Below are 17,825 nucleotides of genomic sequence, written 5' to 3'. Positions count from 1 at the left end.
CAAGCCTGAGCCCTTAGGCCAGCTTCTCTCCCTAGGCTTTTCCCATCCTGCCATATAACTTCTCTTCTTTGTTTCCAACCTTTCACTTGGGTCACTCCAGTCTTCTTCCAATACGCAAATGCTAAAGACCACCGGTAATTTATATAATGGTCGGAATTACCTTCTCTCCTCTCGCTTTCTCATGTTTAGTGTGGTCTTGGCTCATGTACCTGCTAAGGACTACTATGTACATGTGACAGAACCCTGAACCAGCAAACCGAAGTTAATATGAAAGGAAGAAAGAAACACGGTTCCTGGTAATTCATCTCAGCGTTTCTGACGCCAAAGCTACAAGTTTAAATGCTACACACGTGATTACAACGGCAAATGTTCAACATAGCAAAAACCAAAGATTTACAACTGGAAGATATATTCTAATACCATATAGTTCCATTGTCTTCAACACCAGAACACTGCTGCAGGTCTCATGTGCTATTTTTTTTTATGCAGTGATTTGCCATTTTGGCACATTAAGCATATGCCACTGAAGAGGCCACAGTGAACAAGACACAAAGGGTTCTTGCCTTCACAGAGGCTACTATCTCATGGGGCAGATGGGTTGTTTAAGAAGCACATGAGCCAGGAATGTTATGCTATGAATGGAGAAAGAGGGGGTTGTAGGAAATCCCATAGCAGAAGCAATTCATCCAGTCTAAGGATTAGAAAGGTTTTGTGAAGAAAGTGGCTTTTAAGTTTAGACCAAAAGAATGTGTTTGAATGAAAGAGCAAACATCTGGGTGCTAGAAGATAAATTCAAGTTACAGGACTGCCTTAGAACAGCTGGGTGACCTTGGGCATGTACCCTTTCTTCTTAGGCTATAGCTCCTGATCCATAAAATAAGTTAGGGTTTGGAGAACTTAATCTGGAAGGTTCCTTCCATCCAGGAAGGAAAAAATTTTTTTATGTTTATTTATTTTTGAGAGACAGAGACAGAGTGAGAGCAGGGGAGGGGCAGAGACAGAGGGAGACACAGAATCTGAAGCAGGCTCCAAGCTCTGAGCTGTCGGCACGGAGCCCGATGCAGGGTCTCAAACTCACAAACGGTGAGATCATGACCTGAGCTGAAGTCGGACTCTTAACTGACTGAGCCACCCAGGTGCCCTGGCTGGTTCCTTCCATCTTTATAAATCCTGAAAGAGACTGCCAGTCATTTTAGTCGATCTTCAGTCCATCCTTTACAACAAAAAGCAACTAACACAAATAAGAGAAAATCAAAGAAATGTCAGTAGGGAGGTTATAATGGTGAAATTGGGAAAACGAATAAGCTGGACCATCATAGGTTCAAATCCCAGTTCTTCCCTTTACTAACTGGGTGATTCTGAGAACATTGCCTAACTTCTCAGGGACTCAGCTTCCTAACCTGTAATATGGGGCGAGACTATTACAGTTGACTATTGAACAACGCAGGGTTAGGGGCGCCAATCCCACCTCACACGTTTGAAAATCCACAGATAACTTTAGACTCTCCCAAAACTTAACTACTAGTAGCCTCCTGGTGAGCAGAAGACTTTCTGATAATATAAAAGCAGTTGAGTAATACGTATTTTCCATGTTATATGTATTACATACTATATTCTTATAATGAAGTAAGCTACAGAAAAGAAAATGTTAAGAGAATCATGGAAAGAAAAATAAATTTACAGGGCTATATCGTATCAAACAACACAAGGGCTCCCAAGCTTCACCTTTTATAACTTCAGTCCTTGGAAAGAGAAAAACCTCAACCTTCAGGGTACCAAGTTCAAGGAACCCAGGAAGAGCTCCAGTTGGTCTCCCTAGAGTCAGGTGCCTGGACAAACCAAGGGTCAAAAGAGACAGGGTCCTGCTGTATACAGTGGTTGCTCCTACAGCAAATAGGGAAATAGAGCTTGGCTAGGCAATTCCCGAAAGAAGGAGACTGAAGTAGAGCTGAGTAGAAAATCCAACAAATGTTGACTAGATTTTTATGCAAACTGCTTCTCTAAAATAATGCCGAAGACACAACTGATTGAATAAATGAAACAAATTCTTTTAAAAGCTGAAATTCTGGGGGCGCCTGGGTGACTCAGTCAGTTGAGCGTCTGACTTTGGCTCAAATCATGATCTCACATGAGATCGTGGGTTCGAGCCCCACATCAAGCTCGCAGCTATCAACACAGAGTCTGCTTCAGATCCCTGTTTCTGTCCCCCTGTCTCTGTGCCGGTCCCCAGCTCACGCTGTTTCTTAAAAATAAATAAACATTAAAAAAAATAATAAAAAAAAAAAAAGCTGAAATTCTGTTTAGGGGAAAAACACCATATGGGGTTCAGAAATCACTGAGCATGCATATATTGGCTTTGCTCACGCCAACATAGCCACATGAACCTGTAGTTCAATGCCCCAGTTCAATTCCTTAGACTTCAGTTTGCTTTCTTAGAAGATGAGATGAGTAAAAGCTGCAGTGAGATACAGCACTTGACAAATACCCTAAAGAAACACTGTTGCTAAGAGCTTTTCTGCAGCCCTAAGAATATCACAGAATTAGGTAAACTGGGAATTAAAGGTCATACCCTGGAGATATGTGAAGTGTGTCTGCTCCTGTGCTTAATGATCAAAAACACACTCCCACAGACAGGTGTGTGTTCTGGGAACATGACTAACAAGGAGTGAGAAGGAGGAGGAGATGCAGGAAAGGGGAGAAAAGACAAGGGAGAAAGAAAGGACAAGGCGAAAAAGGGAAGGAAGTAGGAAGGGGAAAAATGAAGGAAGGAGGCAGGAAAATTAAACCAGTCTGTTCTGGGGCACTGCTGTAACATCTTTCTTTAAAGAACAAATTCCATGCAAGCATTTCACAGTGGCGTTTTTGTTTTTTTGTTTTTTTTGTTTTTGGAAGCTCACTGAAAGCAATTTTCTTCTAACTTCAGGATAAAAGCTTTCACCAACGTTTTCTGAGATATTTTAGCGGTGGCAGGAACAGCGAAATCAGTTCAGGGACTGCTCAAGTGTGGGGCTTGTGTCACTGCTTGAGATGACGTCATGGGAACCCCAGAGGGGCCCCTAAACAACACTGCATCGCAGGGTAAAAAGTTATCCTTTTTGGGGCACCTGGGTGGCTCAGTCAGTTAAGTATCCGCCTCTTGATTTCGGCTCTGGTCATGATCTCATGGTTTTGAGATCCAGCCCTGCATTGGGCTCTGCACTGACAGCATGGAGCCTGCTTGGGGTTCTCTCTCTTCTCTCTCCCTCTGCCCCTCCCCCCCTCAAATAAATAAATAACATTTAGAAAAAACAAATGTATTCTTTTGTGATCGTCTTTTAACCCCTCTGAATAGCCCTCAGGCAGGCTCAGTTTGGTGCTATTATGTGTTGAGTCCCTCTCAAAAACCAGTCTATCCCCTGTGGTACAGAGTGAAAGGAGAGCCCTCTGGTGGGCAGGAGGACTGAGACAGAATTGAATAATACTGATGTGTTTTCATTGCCGTTAATACTCTAGTAATGTTCAATTGTAGGGTATGAGTATTGGTAGTCCTTTTATAGTACTTATGTAAAGTTATCTTAGAAATTCTTTTTGAGTTTAAAAAGGCAGCAAAAGAAAAAGTTCATGATTGGTAGTACCAGATGTAGCAAACATACAGGACGTACCCTTTTAGTGACTAAGCATGTAGGATTGTGAGGTTCCTGGGTCAAAAGAGATCCCATGTTCTTAACCCACATCAACGTGGGAGGAACAGTCAAATATTCTGGGTGGGAAAGAGCACCACGGTATTCTGAGACCTCTGTCAGAGCTTCGAGTCTTAAGAGCTTCTTTTCTTCAGGGCAACATTTTCCCTTATGAAGTGCTTCCATTAATGACAGTGATGATTATAAGGATTTAGAGCCCTAAAGAGATTTCCTCTTAAAATCTTTAGTCTAAGAGGATATTGTGGACTCCACAGTAGAAGGAAAGTCTGCCAAGTATCTGTGCTGGACTAATGGAAAGCCTCAAATGGACTGTAGAACTGCCTCACCTCACATTAATGATAAAACACTGAAAAATATGAGACCGTCTTGGGAACTGCTCACCAAAGGGGCACTGCCCTGCATTTCATGCTGGTAAGCTTCATGAGGAGGAGAAGACAAGAAAACCTGGAAACTGTTGGTGGAAAAATAGAGGATTGCTTTGCCAACTCCTAAAAATAAAAGCAATAAATGTTAGCCAACTGTGGATCCGTAGAGTTATTTTTAAAATCAACCGAAATAAAATGGAAGACTTAATTTCCATTATGATGACCTTATTGCGAGCCCTGAATTGATTATTTCATTTGAAAGAAAATGCATTTAAAAAAAAAAGCCAGTTACATCCAACACATAAATAATGAAACCACAACACTGCTCAGTGAGCCTTTTGTGGGTTCAGCTTGCAGATTTGGTTCTCCTTGAAATAAAATATATTTTAGCCCTGTTTTCTCTTTATATATGAAATCATGGCAACCATGTTTATTGCATTCTCTTTTTTTCTTTGGTCCTAATTCTTCATTAGGATTCCTCTTCTATACCCTTGCGGTACAGGTCTTTCAAAAATACTACCTAAATCCATTTAAGCAAAGGGTGGGATATTCTGAGCAAGAAATGAGAGGTTAAAAATCACCTTACTGCCTTTATTTAGTATCTGTCACAGACAAGATCTCATGGGAGGTACTATGCTATGAGCATTTCATTTTAATGAGGGTCCAAGACAAATACACAAAAAGCGAAGCGTAAGGGAAGAGAGATTTCTTCTTTAAAGAAGACACATAAGGCTTTACAGTACTAAGTGCCCAGTCAACTTTCCATAGAGGCTGGGGTGGGGGATATACCTCAGTGAAGGAGGTTTGGCCTGGAACCAAATACAGAGCAGTGGTGCTGGCATAAACACACACACGCACACACACACACACATCTTGGCTAAATGGGACAGCTCAAGAGAGCAAACATACATAGTTGCCACGTGGGAATAGAATTTTTCCGAGTTGGCTGGAAATCTGTATGTTTGTTTGTTTTCTCCTAAATGTAAAACCTCAGGTTTTTAACTGCAGGCAACTAATTAAAAAAAAAAAAATTTAACATCATATGGAGGAAAGAAAACATCTGTAAACTGGATTCAGCCCATGGATTGCCAGTTTGCAATCTCCACCATGTAACTAAGCCATTAAGGCTTGAGATTTGAACCCATCATTGAACTCTGAACTAACCAGAAGAAAGAGGATTTGTATTGTCTTGAAAGAAAGGGGATATTTCTATAAGGAGAAGGAAAAGAGAGTAAAAAATATACTATGTGGAGGGCAAAGGGTGAATGAAACCCCAAAGCAAAAAAGGTAAAGGCATGTCCAGGAAACAATGAATAAGTTTGTCTGGTGAGAAGACAAACTCATGTATGGAAGAAATCAAGAGATCAGGCTTGGAAAGCAAACGAAAGACCAGGTGGACAAAAACCCTGAAGTTTAAGCGATGAAGCTTAGGTGTTATCCTATCGGCAATGAAGATCTAGGGACCCAGAGACTGAGGCAATCAAGGAGGTTTTCCAACAAAATTAACCCAATCTATCTGGAAGATAAAGAAATTCCACGGGAAGTGTCTGATCAGAAAGTTACCGCCCTATGTCAGGAGATTCAGCTGGAGGCCAGAGGAATGGAAATCTCATGGATGAGATAAGACCTGCAGCAATGGATAAATCCACAAGACTGATAAACTGTTTCCTCTTAGAAGATGCCAGAGATAACTCTTCTGTTTGGGATCTTCAGTATTAGTAGGTGTCCTAGTGCAAATATCCAGGAAGACATTTGGAGCCTGAGTTTAGGAGACAGTCCAGGGACACTGATGCATTTTGGAGTGTTTATCCCACAAGGGAATGGTCCAGGAAGAAATTCCCCATGGGAAAGGCTTTAGAGGGGAGCATGAATCTTGGAGGATGAATGCCCAATGTCTATGTTTCTTCCAGCGTACTTCAAAACCTTTCTAACTTGAAAAATCCTTGCCCTTGAATTTGTGTGATCAAGTGATCTCAAATATCTACACATTCTATTCTATTCTATTCTATTCTATTCTATTCTTTTCTATTCTATTCTATTCACATTGTTGTATATATCACCCAATTGACATGTGTACTGAAATCTCTAAATCTCATCTCTTCAACCCAGCTTATATTTTAAGACTAAAAAGGGAAGAGAAAAGAAAAAAAAGAACTGTAGAATAGATACCGCTCTGTCAAGAATGGTTAAGATATAGTCCTATCAAGGGTCTAAGAATTGCTTAAGATTCTTTACAGTACTGTAAGTAAGAAATACCAGAGTCTTCATCCATAAATTCATTTTATAGCCATAGAAAATGAAGCCCCTTCAATCCAGAATTTATCTGACAGTTACCAGCTGCTTTACTCCCCCACCAGAGCTTGGCTTTCTGAAGGCTTCACCCCATGTTAGAAAAATGCCATCATTTTTGATGCCATGCGTTAAAAATGCATTCTCCTGAAAGCCTAGAAACAAACTCTAATGTTCATAGTCAATTGACTTTCTACAAAGGGTCCAACATGGTTCAGTAGGGAAAGAATAATATTTTCAACAGATATTGGGACAAGTGGATAGCTGCATGAAAAATAATGGATTTGGTCACTACCTTGTAGCATAAACAAAAAAATAACTAAAAGTACATTACAGATATAAATTTAAAATAAAAACTCTAAAACTTTTAGAAGAAAATACAGTGGTAAATCATAGTGCCTTTGAGATTTCTTAGGCATGACCCCAAAAGCAAAAGCAAAAAAAGGGAATTTCAATAAATCAGACAACATTAAAATTAAAAATTTCTGTGCCTCAAAGGGTACCATCAAGAAAGTGAATAGATAACCTGCTGTCTTGGGAGAAGTATTTGCAAATCATATGTCTAATAAAGAACGTACCTCCAGAATGTAAAAAGAAATCCTATAACTCAATAATAATAATAAAAAGATAGCCCCACGAAAATATAGGCAACGGATTTAAATAGACATTTCCCCAAATAAACAGGCATATGAAAAAAACATTCAGCATTATTACTCATTAGAGAAATGCAAATTCAAATCATGAGATACTACCTCACACTCACTAGAGTGGCTGTAATCAAAAGGACAGGCAGTAATAAGAGTTACCAAGAATATGGAGAAATTGTAACCTTCACACATTGCTGGTGTAAATGTGAAACAGCATGGTCAGTGTGAAAAACAATTTGGCAGTTCTTCAAAATGTGAAACATAGAGTCTCCACATGACCCAGAAATTCTACTGCTGGGTATTTAACCCAAGAGAAATGAAAACATCCGTCCACACAAAAACTTGTACACAAATGTTCACAGCAGCATTATTCGTAATAGCCCCAAACTGGAAACAGCCCAAATGTCTATTAACTGAAGAACGGTTATCTAAAATGTGGTATATCCATATAATGGAATATTATAAAATACTTACGGCCTTACAACATAGAAAAACCTCAAACACGTCATTCTAGGGAGGTCAGAAAAGATCACAGATTGTATGATCCCATGTCCAGAAGAGGCAAGAGACAGAATAGTACAGAGACAGAAAGTAGGTTAGTGGTTGCCTAGGTCTGGAGTGGGAGTTGAGAGTGTGGAAAGTGACTGCTTATGGGCACTAGATTTCTTCTAGTGAATGATGAAAATGTTCTAAAGTAAGATTATGGCAACAGTTGCCCAACTCTGTATATATACTAAATGTCACCGAACTGTCACCATACATATATCAAATTGGTAACATTTCAAATGTATAAACATTTTCCATGGGATGTTGGTATGTAAATTACATATCACTAAAGCTATATAAATTTTTTTTAATGTTTATTTATTTTTGAGAAAGACAGAGACAGAATGCGAGTGGGTTAAGGGCAGAGACAGAGAGGGAGACACAGAATCTGAAGAAGGCTCCAGGCTCCGAACTGTCAGCACAGAGCCCGACATGGGGCTCGAACTCATGAGCTGTGAGATCATGACCTGAGCCGAAGTCGGATGCTCAACCAACTGAGCCACCCAGGCGCCCCTACATCTCACTAAAGCTATTTAAAAAGTACATCTGCACCATATAGTGCTACTAGCCAAACAGGGACTTCTATTATTTTTAGTCTTCTTTCTTTAGGTCCCTGAACCAATCCTTCCCTTTGTCAGTAATGCTTTCACTCTGCTCACCACGAACTGACCCCTCTTATCTTTCAGAACAGCTGCCATGTTCCTGTCTCTCAAAACACATGCCTGTTCATGTCTCAGGCACTTGCAGTGATGCTTCCTTCCTGGAAAGCTTTTCTCCCAGATATTTACAAGGCTGCCCCTTTCCCACCATTTTGGGAACGTCAGCAGCCTCTTCACAAGTTAGCTGTTCCATCATGAAAGACATCACATCCAAGTAACTCAAACCAGGGTCCCCAGAGAGATGAAGACCAAGTTCAGATACAGCAAAAAAGCTCATGCTATTGTAACCATGTCTCCGGGCCTGAACGTTTTAAAGACCCAGAGCATATCTGAGCCAACAGCTCAAATATTGAGGACTGGCATTCAGGAAATGTCCTCATGCTCACGCAAGAGGAGACCAGAGATCACGAAGGGATCCTTGCACCTAAGCCTCTTCCTCCCCCACTTCTGCCCTAACCCTGACACATCCCAGATGTTCTGCCAAAAACAAGTTTAGCATCCGCTTATCATAGGCTCTAGCCTTAGCCCTGCAATTACATCCTGCCTTGGCAGGAACCTGAACCTGGCAATCAAGACTCCCTCTGGTCTCTGATTTCTGCATCTTGCTTGTTTGGGGAGGCAGCTGAACAGGGGCAATGACCACATACAGAAGCAAGGGTGTGCAAGACCTGCATCTGAATCCTGGTTTGAGTTTGGGCAGCTGGCAGTGTGTCCTTGGTGAAACGGTGCCAGGAATCTGTCTTTATGGAGATATGGAGCATCTGGCAGTTCCTGGCACTCCATAGGTGTTGTTCTGTTTATATGAAGTTTTTGAGATTTTTCCTGCAGTAGAAGGGTTTACTCTGCCCAAAGGACAAACTGCAAATGACCAGATGCCCACAGCATGGCAGTGGTGAGGAGCACAGCATTAAGACTCAAATGAGATTTGTGTTTCTGGGAATCCTTTGATCAAATTCCTCTTTACGATCTGAAAACGCCTTAATACTCAGGATTTACTTAATGACGATGCATCGGCCGCTTGACACAAAGGGGAAATCCGGAAACTTACTGTTACGCTGGGTTCTAGCGTTCTAACCATTTCCAACAAAGGAGAACACAGAGAGGGAACAGCTAATGTTTGTAAAACTTCTCCAGGGAAAATTCTGGGGACTGTTTCTATTAGAGCATGGTGAGGGGCCTGCCCATCTAACTGACTTGCAAGTTTGACTGCACATCACTGCAAGTGATGACTTCTGTCCCAGGGGAGTTAACAAAAGGGTCAGGGCATCTCCTTCCTTGAAAGAGTCACCTGTGTCATTGGGCTTGCTCCGGCCTCTGACCCAGAGAGCTGGGCCAACTCTGGAGCCAGGCCTGCTTATATGTAGGAGAACAAATTGCTCTGCGCACAGGGCTGTGAGCACTGGGGACCATCCACACGGCTTGGTATAACTAGACGGGAGGAGGGATGAAACCTCTTCTCTTACAGTTGATTACATTTCTTCAGCCTTCAAAGAATCCAAGTAAGACCTAAAGATTCAGGCCATCTCTAATTTGGGCAAGATTTTTATAACAATGGGTTCAAATTCTAGCTCGATAAGATCCCAGCTGGACGGTGCAGAAGGAGTTACTTTTATCCTGTCCCTTGGTTTCTTTACTGATAAAATGGGGATAACAGCAGGATCCACCTATTAATAGAGGATCATATGATGCTGAACATATTGTATAAATGATCAGATACCACACACAGAGTGCCTAACCTCCAGTGATGGCACTTTGTGATGACTAGGGGCTATAGCATACTGGTGCTCTCCCAAAGGAGGACCAGCTGATGTGAAATATATTTAAATTACCTGATGTCCCAATAGCAATTTGGCCTCAAGGCAATTTGCCCAGCATGCTCTAAGATTGAACCCCGTTGCTCAAACTGATTAAAAAAATATGGAGGGCATGATCAATAAAGCCGTTTAACAAAACATAGACGGACTTGCATCAAATTCTATAGCATAATTCCAACTAGACTCCACATCATTTTAAGAAGAAATATTTTATTTGTTGTTACATGAAGTTACTCTCTGTTGTTGTTGTTGTTGTTTTTTCTATTCAGCACACAAAAAAGAAAAGGGAGAAATATGTTCAAGAGGAAAAACAAGGCTTAAGGACTGAGAGGTAAATGCTCTTTGGCAGAAATGAAATCCAGTACAAGATAGTGAGGAAGCAAAACTCATGCTTCTGAACCAATGTGACTAAAGCAGTCTGCTGTAAGGTTTGAATCAAAAATCAAAGGTTATGCATGTAGGAAATCCCTGTTCTTAGACGTTTCGTGCTTCAAGTTTCATTTTGCCATGAGCAGGAACACACATACAATTATTAACTCCCAACCTCTTCATTGTCTAAGAGAAACAATTTTTCAAAAACCTGAATTTTTCTTCTCTCTCAAAACGTCATCTATCTTTTGTTTCTTCTACTTTAAACAACTTCAGACAACATGTTCTTTTAGGGCTTGGACCTACAGTCTCCAGAACTCTAAATTCTCTAAACACTTCTGGATCAAGCCAGACGATCAAAAGACTGAAAACATGTGGCATTTTGACTTCACAGAGTCATTTGTTATTATTATTATTGTTATTATTTTACATTCTTATTCCCTTGGCTTTTATCAAAGGCTGATACAAGAAGCACCATGGTGACAAAGACACATGTACAAGGGCACGCACTGCAGCAGTTTCCAGTAGGAAAAATTAGAAATATGATATTCTACACGTCCATCAGTAAGGGTACTGGTTAAAGGAATTAGGGCACATCCATATAATAGAATACTATGTGGATATTAAAACAAATGACACAGTGTTATATGTACTGATATGGAATGACTTCTAATATATATTAAATTAAAAAAAAAAAAAAAAAACAAGGTGCAGGGGCACCTGGGTGGCTCAGTGTTGAGCGTCTGACTTTGGCTCAGGTCATGATCTATGGTTGGTGAGTTCGAGCCCCGCATCAGGCTCACTGTCGTCAGTGCAGAGTCCACTTTGGATCCTCTGATCCCCTCTCTCTCTGCCCCTCCCCTGCTCATGGTCTGTCTCTCAGAAAATAAACATTTTAAAATAAACACAGCACAGAAAAATGTATATAGAGTGCTCAAAATTGAAACATACACAGACATACATGTACATACATACATACAAACATGGTCGCACATGCATAGAATATCTCAGACTTGAAATCAATGGCTGTCTCTCAAGAGAATCTCAGAAGCAAAGGTTAAAGTGAGAAATATTTTTTTTCACTAAATACCTTTGTGTGCTTTGCCTCTATTAAAAAATTAAACCCAAAAGGAATGGCCATTAAGTTCATTCTGACCCTGTGTGCATCACAAAAACCAGCTCTTTAAAATGTTAATTGGTGGGGCACCTGGGTGGGTCAGTTGGTTAGGCATCTGACTTCAGATGGCCTCAGGATCTTATGGTTCATGGATTTGAGCCCCGCATCAGGCTCTAGGCTGACAGCTCAGATTCTGTGTCTCCCTCCCTCTCTGCCCCTCCCCTGCTCATGCTCTGTCTGTCTCTCTCTTAAAAATAAATAAAAACATTAAAAAAAAATTTTAAATAAAATGCTAATTGGTGTCCCACGAAAAAGTATTTATCTTCTACCCACCTTGGTGACTCACAATGCACGTGCTATATTCGAGTCTCTGAGAAGGTCGGCAATCAAGAATCTTGTGTCATTTAGTTCAACCTCAAAGTTCTCAAACTTCTTGATCATAGGACTTCCCCATTTTTTTTTTTTTTTTTTTGAGAGGCATTATCTCTGAACACCTCATCCTGGCAAATATAACATTGCAGCATTTATTTTAAAAGGCTTTGGCCACCAAGGCAGGCACTATCTCTGACAGGAAAGAATTTAGCAAATCAGGTCACCTTTATTTACTCTTAGAAATGAATGCACTTCCTATGCCGAAATCATAGGAAGTCTGTACTGAATTAGAACTTTTTCACACTTCAGCAGCCAAGAGACAGGGAGCAGATGTGCCTCAACTTTCTCATTTTTAGAATGGGTATAACAGCACCTGCTGCGTGGGGCGGGGCTTGTGAGGTGGAGATTAGATAGCCTGTATAAAAATGCCTGTCCTAAGTGACACGTAAGAGAAGTCAAACACTTACTAGTACCTGCTACACTTTCTTCTCTTCTAGGCCAGCAGTTTCATACACACGTGGGGCTGTTTCCAAGAGGCAGTGGGGTAAAGATGAAGGTAAACCCGACAAGAACATCCGGGAGCCTGGAGGAGTGCCGTCAATGGGTCTTCGTACAAAGAACGAAGTATCTTAATCACCTTTGTTGCTTGTGACCAGAAAGGTCAGAGGAGAACGAGACTCCAGGGGTGAAGGCCGTAATAAGCTGTTCTATTCACCATCATTCAATAAATATGTTTCTGGCTTTGGAAAGATTAAACGCAGCTATAAATGAGGTGGCTCTCTTATCTGCTGCTAGTTGGTTGCTGCAGAGACCATTCTATTTGTAAACATTATCCAGGATTCACACCGACGAAGGCTTAAGCTTGGTGTTTATTCACCAGCTGCCTTCGCTGCAGGATCCGTTCACATAATAAGGGAAAACCGTGAGTAGATTTTACCCAGGTGGCCACCCCAAGAGTTTAACAGCTATGCTGGATTAAAAACCACAGTATGTAGGGGCGCCTGGGTGGCGCAGTCGGTTGAGCGTCCGACTTCAGCCAGGTCACGATCTCGCGGTCCGTGGGTTCACGCCCCGCGTCGGGCTCTGGGCAGATGGCTCGGAGCCTGGAGCCTGTTTCCGATTCTGTGTCTCCCTCTCTCCCTCTGCCCCTCCCCTGTTCACGCTCTGTCTCTCTCTCTGTCCCAAAAATGGATAAACGTTGAAAAAAAAAAATTTAAAAACCACAGTATGTAGAAAACAAACTTTCACTTATCTTCAAATTCTTAAAGGATGGGAAAAGTCCGGTGAAATAAGATGATGCACTTAACGATACTCAGCTGCCTGTGTGCTGTGAAACCTTGGGTCACAATTCCACTGACTCAAGAATTTTTCTGGATTTTAACCACTTTCAAGAGGTTCATAGTGACAGAAAGTTACTTAAAAATAGGGCGAAGTGAAACAATTTAAAGAGGCTATCTGCCACTGACGGGTCTCTGTTGATTTTCATTAATGCCACACTACAGGGAGTTTCTAGTTGAAAATGATAAAGATGGGGGCACCTGGGTGGCTCAGTCAGTTGGGCATCTGACTTCAGCTCAGGTCATGATCTCACAGCTCGTGAGTTCAGGCCCCACATCGGGCTCTGTGCTGACAGCTCAGAGCCCGGAGCCTGCTTCAGATTCTGTGTCTCCCTCTCTCTCTGCCCCTCCCCTGCTCATGCTCTGTCTCTGTCTCTCAACAATAAATAAATGCTAAAAAAAAAAATTAAAAAAAGAAAAGGATAAAGATTGATACACGTAAATAGTGTTAGCTCCCTTTAGGAATATCACTGCCCACGAGAGTCTCAGGCACCCAAGAGGATAGAATCCACAAGGGATTGTTCTGTAGAGAATTAGGAGTAGCAAATACTTCCAGGTGTCACAGGAACACAAAAGAAAAGCTTTGTAGTTCAAAAGATGAAGAGCAGTGACCCTTCAATGGACAATAGAAGTAATTAATGTGCTCAAATGATAGACTGGATCAGAAGTGTTGGATATTCGAAAGTTTAGAAATTATGTGCATAATCTTTGAACCAGCATTTTCATAGTTAGACATGTATTCAAAGGAAATAATTAAGATGTGTACAAAGATTAATTTATAAGATCATCATGCATCATGAAAACAGCCCGAATCACTAACCCATCACTAACAAATGGATGAATAAAATGTGTCCATAATATGGGATATTCAGCAATAAAAAGAAATGATGGTCTGATAGTGCTACAACATGGGTGAACCTCAAAATCATTATGTTAAGTGAATAAAGCCAGTGTCAAAGTATAACATATTATATGATGTCATTTGTATGAAATGTCCAGAATTTAGACAAACTTAGAGATACAAGAAGTAGATTAATGGCTGCCTGGGTCGAGGAGGAGTGGAGAGGGGGAGAACTATGATGGGTATAGGTTTCTTTTTGGAGTGACAAAAATACCCTAAAATTAGATTTTGGTGACAGTTACCCAACTCTGAATCCACTGAAAACCATTAAATTGCACACTTTGAATGGTTGAATATTATGGTATGTAAATTATAGCTGACCCTTGAAAAATGCAGGGGTTGAGGGTGCCAAACTCTCGAGGTTAAAAATCCAAGTACAATTTTTTTTAAGTTTATTTATTTATTATGAGACAGATAGAAAGAAAGAGCAAATGCACGTGAGCAAGGGAGAGGCAGAGAGAGAATCTCAAGCAGGCTCCATGCTGTCATGGGGCTCGAACTCACAAACAGTGAGATCATGACCTGAGCTGAAACCAAGAGTCCAATGCTTATCCTACTGAGCCTCCCAGGTGCCCCTCAAGTACAATTTTTGACTTTCCCAAAACACAATTACTAAAATCCTACTTTTTTTGTTGTTTGTTTTTAAATTAATATTTATTTTTTGAGAGAGAGACAGAACACAAGCAGGGGGAGGGGCAGACAGACAGGGAGACAATCTGAAGCAGGCTCCAGGCTCTGAGCTGTCAGCACAGAGCCCAATCGATGTAGGGGCTTGAACCCACGAGCCAAAAGATCATGACCTAAGCTGAAGTTGGATGCTTAACTGACCGAGCCACCTAGGCCCCCCTAACAGCCTATGTTTGATTGGAAAGAAGTCTTACCAATAACATAAATAGTTAATTAACACATATTTTGTACGTTATATGAATTATATACTGTATTCTAACATTAAAGCAAGCTAGAGAAAATATTAAGAAAGTCCCAAGGAAAAGAAAATGCATTTATAGTACTGTATTATAAAACATCCACGTACAAGTGGACCTGTGCAGATCAAACATGCGTTGATCAAGGGTCAACTGTCTATCCCAATAAAGCTGTTAAAAATATTACTCATCACAGTGTTGCTTAAAATAGAAAAGAAAATTGAAAACAGAAACCATAAATAACCAACAATAGGTTGGGTGCATAAATTACTCTGAGCCTATAAGATGTTACATAGCCACTAAAAATAGGTCCACAGAGGGGCCCCTGGGTGGCTCAGTCGGTTAAGCGTCCGACTTCAACTCAGGTCACGATCTCGCGGTCCATGGGTTCGAGCCCCGCGTCGGGCTCTGGGCTGATGGCTCAGAGCCTGGAGCCTGCTTACGATTCTGTGTCTCCCTCTCTCTCTGTCCCTCCCCCGTTCATGCTCTGTCTCTCTCTGTCTCAAAAATAAATAAACGTTTAAAAAAAAATTAAAAAAAAAATAGGTCCATAGAAGAATGTACAATGATTCAATTAGGTAAAATATGTCTATGTATATGGAGTCTTTATGAAAAGGCCTAAAAATATGCCAACATATTTCTTACAGTGATCTTATATGAATCTGTAGGATTAAGGATGAGTTTTTTCCTCTTTGCCAATTTAAACACAATGACCATGACTTTCACAGCAATAATCGCATGTAATATTTTACTGAGTACTCATGATGTGCCAGGCAGGGCCTGGGCTAAGTGACCGGATGTACTGCATTTACTCCTCCAACAGCCCTATAAAGCAGGCACTATTAACTGCTATTAGTTCACAGATGAGGCCAGTAAGGTTGCAGGAGGTGAGTTTACTCAAGGTAGCACAGTCTGCTAGGTAGCAAATACTAAGTCTTAACTGCTGGTCTCCAAGGTGGAGAGCATACACCCCCAACGACGTGTGCAAGGTGGGGTACAGAAATACTCATTAAACTTCTGCTTATATACTTTTGTCTCACCCTTAAAGCTTGTGTTTGGGACATGTTTTCTACTGCAACATAACCCATTTGCTTACTTTGCATCAGGCACATTTCTAAGGGCTTTGTAGATGCTCAGGTAATGCTCACAGCAACCTGAGCTACAGAACCCAAGCTCTTACCTGCCATGCTACTGTGCACAACAAGCAATTTACAAGTAAATATGCAAACTGTAGTTTGCTGGAAGTTTTAAAAAAATTTTTAACATTTACTTATTATTGAAAGAGAGAGAGCATAAGCAGGGGAGGGGCAGAGAGAGAGGGAGACACAGAATCTGAAGCAGGCTCCAGGCTCTGAGCTGTCAGCACAGAGCCCGACGCGGGGCTTGAACCCACAAATCATGAGACCATGACCTGGGCCGAAGTCAGACACTTAACTGACTGAGCCACTCAGGTGCCCCAAGGAATTTGTTTTCTTTTTTTAAATTAGAAGATACATAACCAAAAAGATAACTGTGTCTTACACATACATTTGCAAATAATAAGAGAAGATACAAAGTTGGACTTCCTTTTTGGGAGGAGGTGTGCCTGCCTACATGCGTGCGTGTGTTTAAAGACAGTGCCAGGGGCGCCTGGGTGGCGCAGTCGGTTGAGCGTCCGACTTCAGCCAGATCACGATCTCGCGGTCCGTGAGTTCGAGCCCCGCGTCAGGCTCTGGGCTGATGGCTCAGAGCCTGGAGCCTGTTTCCGATTCTGTGTCTCCCTCTCTCTCTGCCCCTCCCCCGTTCATGCCCTGTCTCTCTCTGTCCCAAAAATAAATAAACGTTGAAAAAAAAAATTAAAAAAAAAATAAATAAAGACAGTGCCAATCTTATGATTTGGAGTGAAGAATGACATTTCGTCTCTTGCTAGTGGGTCTTCGTTTGCTCCTTATGATCCATCCGCCTCCATTTCCTGGCAGACAGACAGGCGATGACAGGAGAGGGTGGGTAATTTTTTCTTGTTCCCTCCCACCTCTGGGCTACTTCCCTTGCAGTGACTGCTCCCTCAGGGGCTCCATCCCCTACTGGGGGCTCCTGCTCGATGGTTTCTGGTCCCACCTGGCTCAGGTAACCACAGTTCTGCCCTTGGTCCCTTTTCGCCCTGGGGTTGGTGACAGCTTACCCTGCTGCTAGCCTGGCACCTCAACCCTATTTGTTTCCTTAGTCCTGCCCACACACCTGAGAGTAATTCCTTCATTAATTTTCTTACAGTTGAACCATCAGAGGAGAATCTTGTTTCCTGCCAGGATCCTGACTGATTGACACTCTCCTCTAGGCCCAAACAAGAGACTTTACAAAATTTGAAGGGGTAAAGCTGACCTACTCAGTGTCAGAGTTCAGAATTCCATCCTCAGTGAGAATATATCCCAAGGACCTTCCCTGCATCTCCAACCAAGAAATTGATCATTGTTAAGCACAGATGAAGTTATAAAAAAATATTTTCATAAAGCTTGATGCGAACTCTGCCAGAAACACATATGTGATTTCGACCACATGCCTGACCTTAGTCTCTTGTCTGAAGCCAACTCCGGAGCAGCCTGAGGACAGCTCGCCCCACCTCGCTCTCTGTCCAAACCACAGTGGTGACCCAGCTCCACCGCAGCACTGAGCGCTGGGGCCTGGCCTCCGACTGCAGAAAGCAAGGAGACAGACAAAGGGGCCAGACTGTCATTCTCTGGGCTCTAGGGACTGTCAGACGCCCCTGAACACAGTCCAGATTCCCTTCTGGAAGCCAATCTGTCAACACATGCTACCAAGCATGTATGCA

General features: G+C 41.7%; 1 protein-coding gene and 1 long non-coding RNA gene across 25 annotated transcripts in view; one reads left to right on the top strand and one right to left on the bottom strand.

Annotated features, from left to right (window-relative positions):
* The window catches only part of LOC147571616 (uncharacterized), a 624,145-nt gene that overhangs the window by 500,756 nt on the left and 105,564 nt on the right, over nucleotides 1–17,825 (bottom strand). Inside the window, exon 1 of one of the 24 annotated variants that reach the window (XM_086696187.1) lies at nucleotides 12,496–12,774. The exons of 20 other annotated variants lie outside the window; for them this stretch is intronic. The gene's annotated coding sequence lies outside the window, so the exon portion shown is untranslated. Of the gene's footprint in view, nucleotides 1–11,819; nucleotides 11,892–12,325; nucleotides 12,471–12,495; nucleotides 12,775–17,825 lie in introns of those variants that run through there. 3 more of the 24 variants (XM_086696182.1, XM_086696184.1, XM_086696185.1) reach the window with 3 other exon arrangements.
* Nucleotides 233–12,629, top strand: LOC147571617 (uncharacterized). The gene is made up of 2 exons (XR_015247242.1): nucleotides 233–296; nucleotides 12,356–12,629. It is a non-coding gene; the product is annotated as an uncharacterized LOC147571617 (long non-coding RNA).

The sequence above is a fragment of the Puma concolor genome, unplaced genomic scaffold (genome assembly GCF_028749965.1).
Source record: "Puma concolor isolate L17-30 unplaced genomic scaffold, mPumCon1.1.hap2 unalloc_scaffold_14, whole genome shotgun sequence".
Taxonomy (NCBI): Eukaryota; Metazoa; Chordata; class Mammalia; order Carnivora; family Felidae; genus Puma; species Puma concolor.
This window is presented reverse-complemented; position numbering and strand designations above follow the sequence as displayed.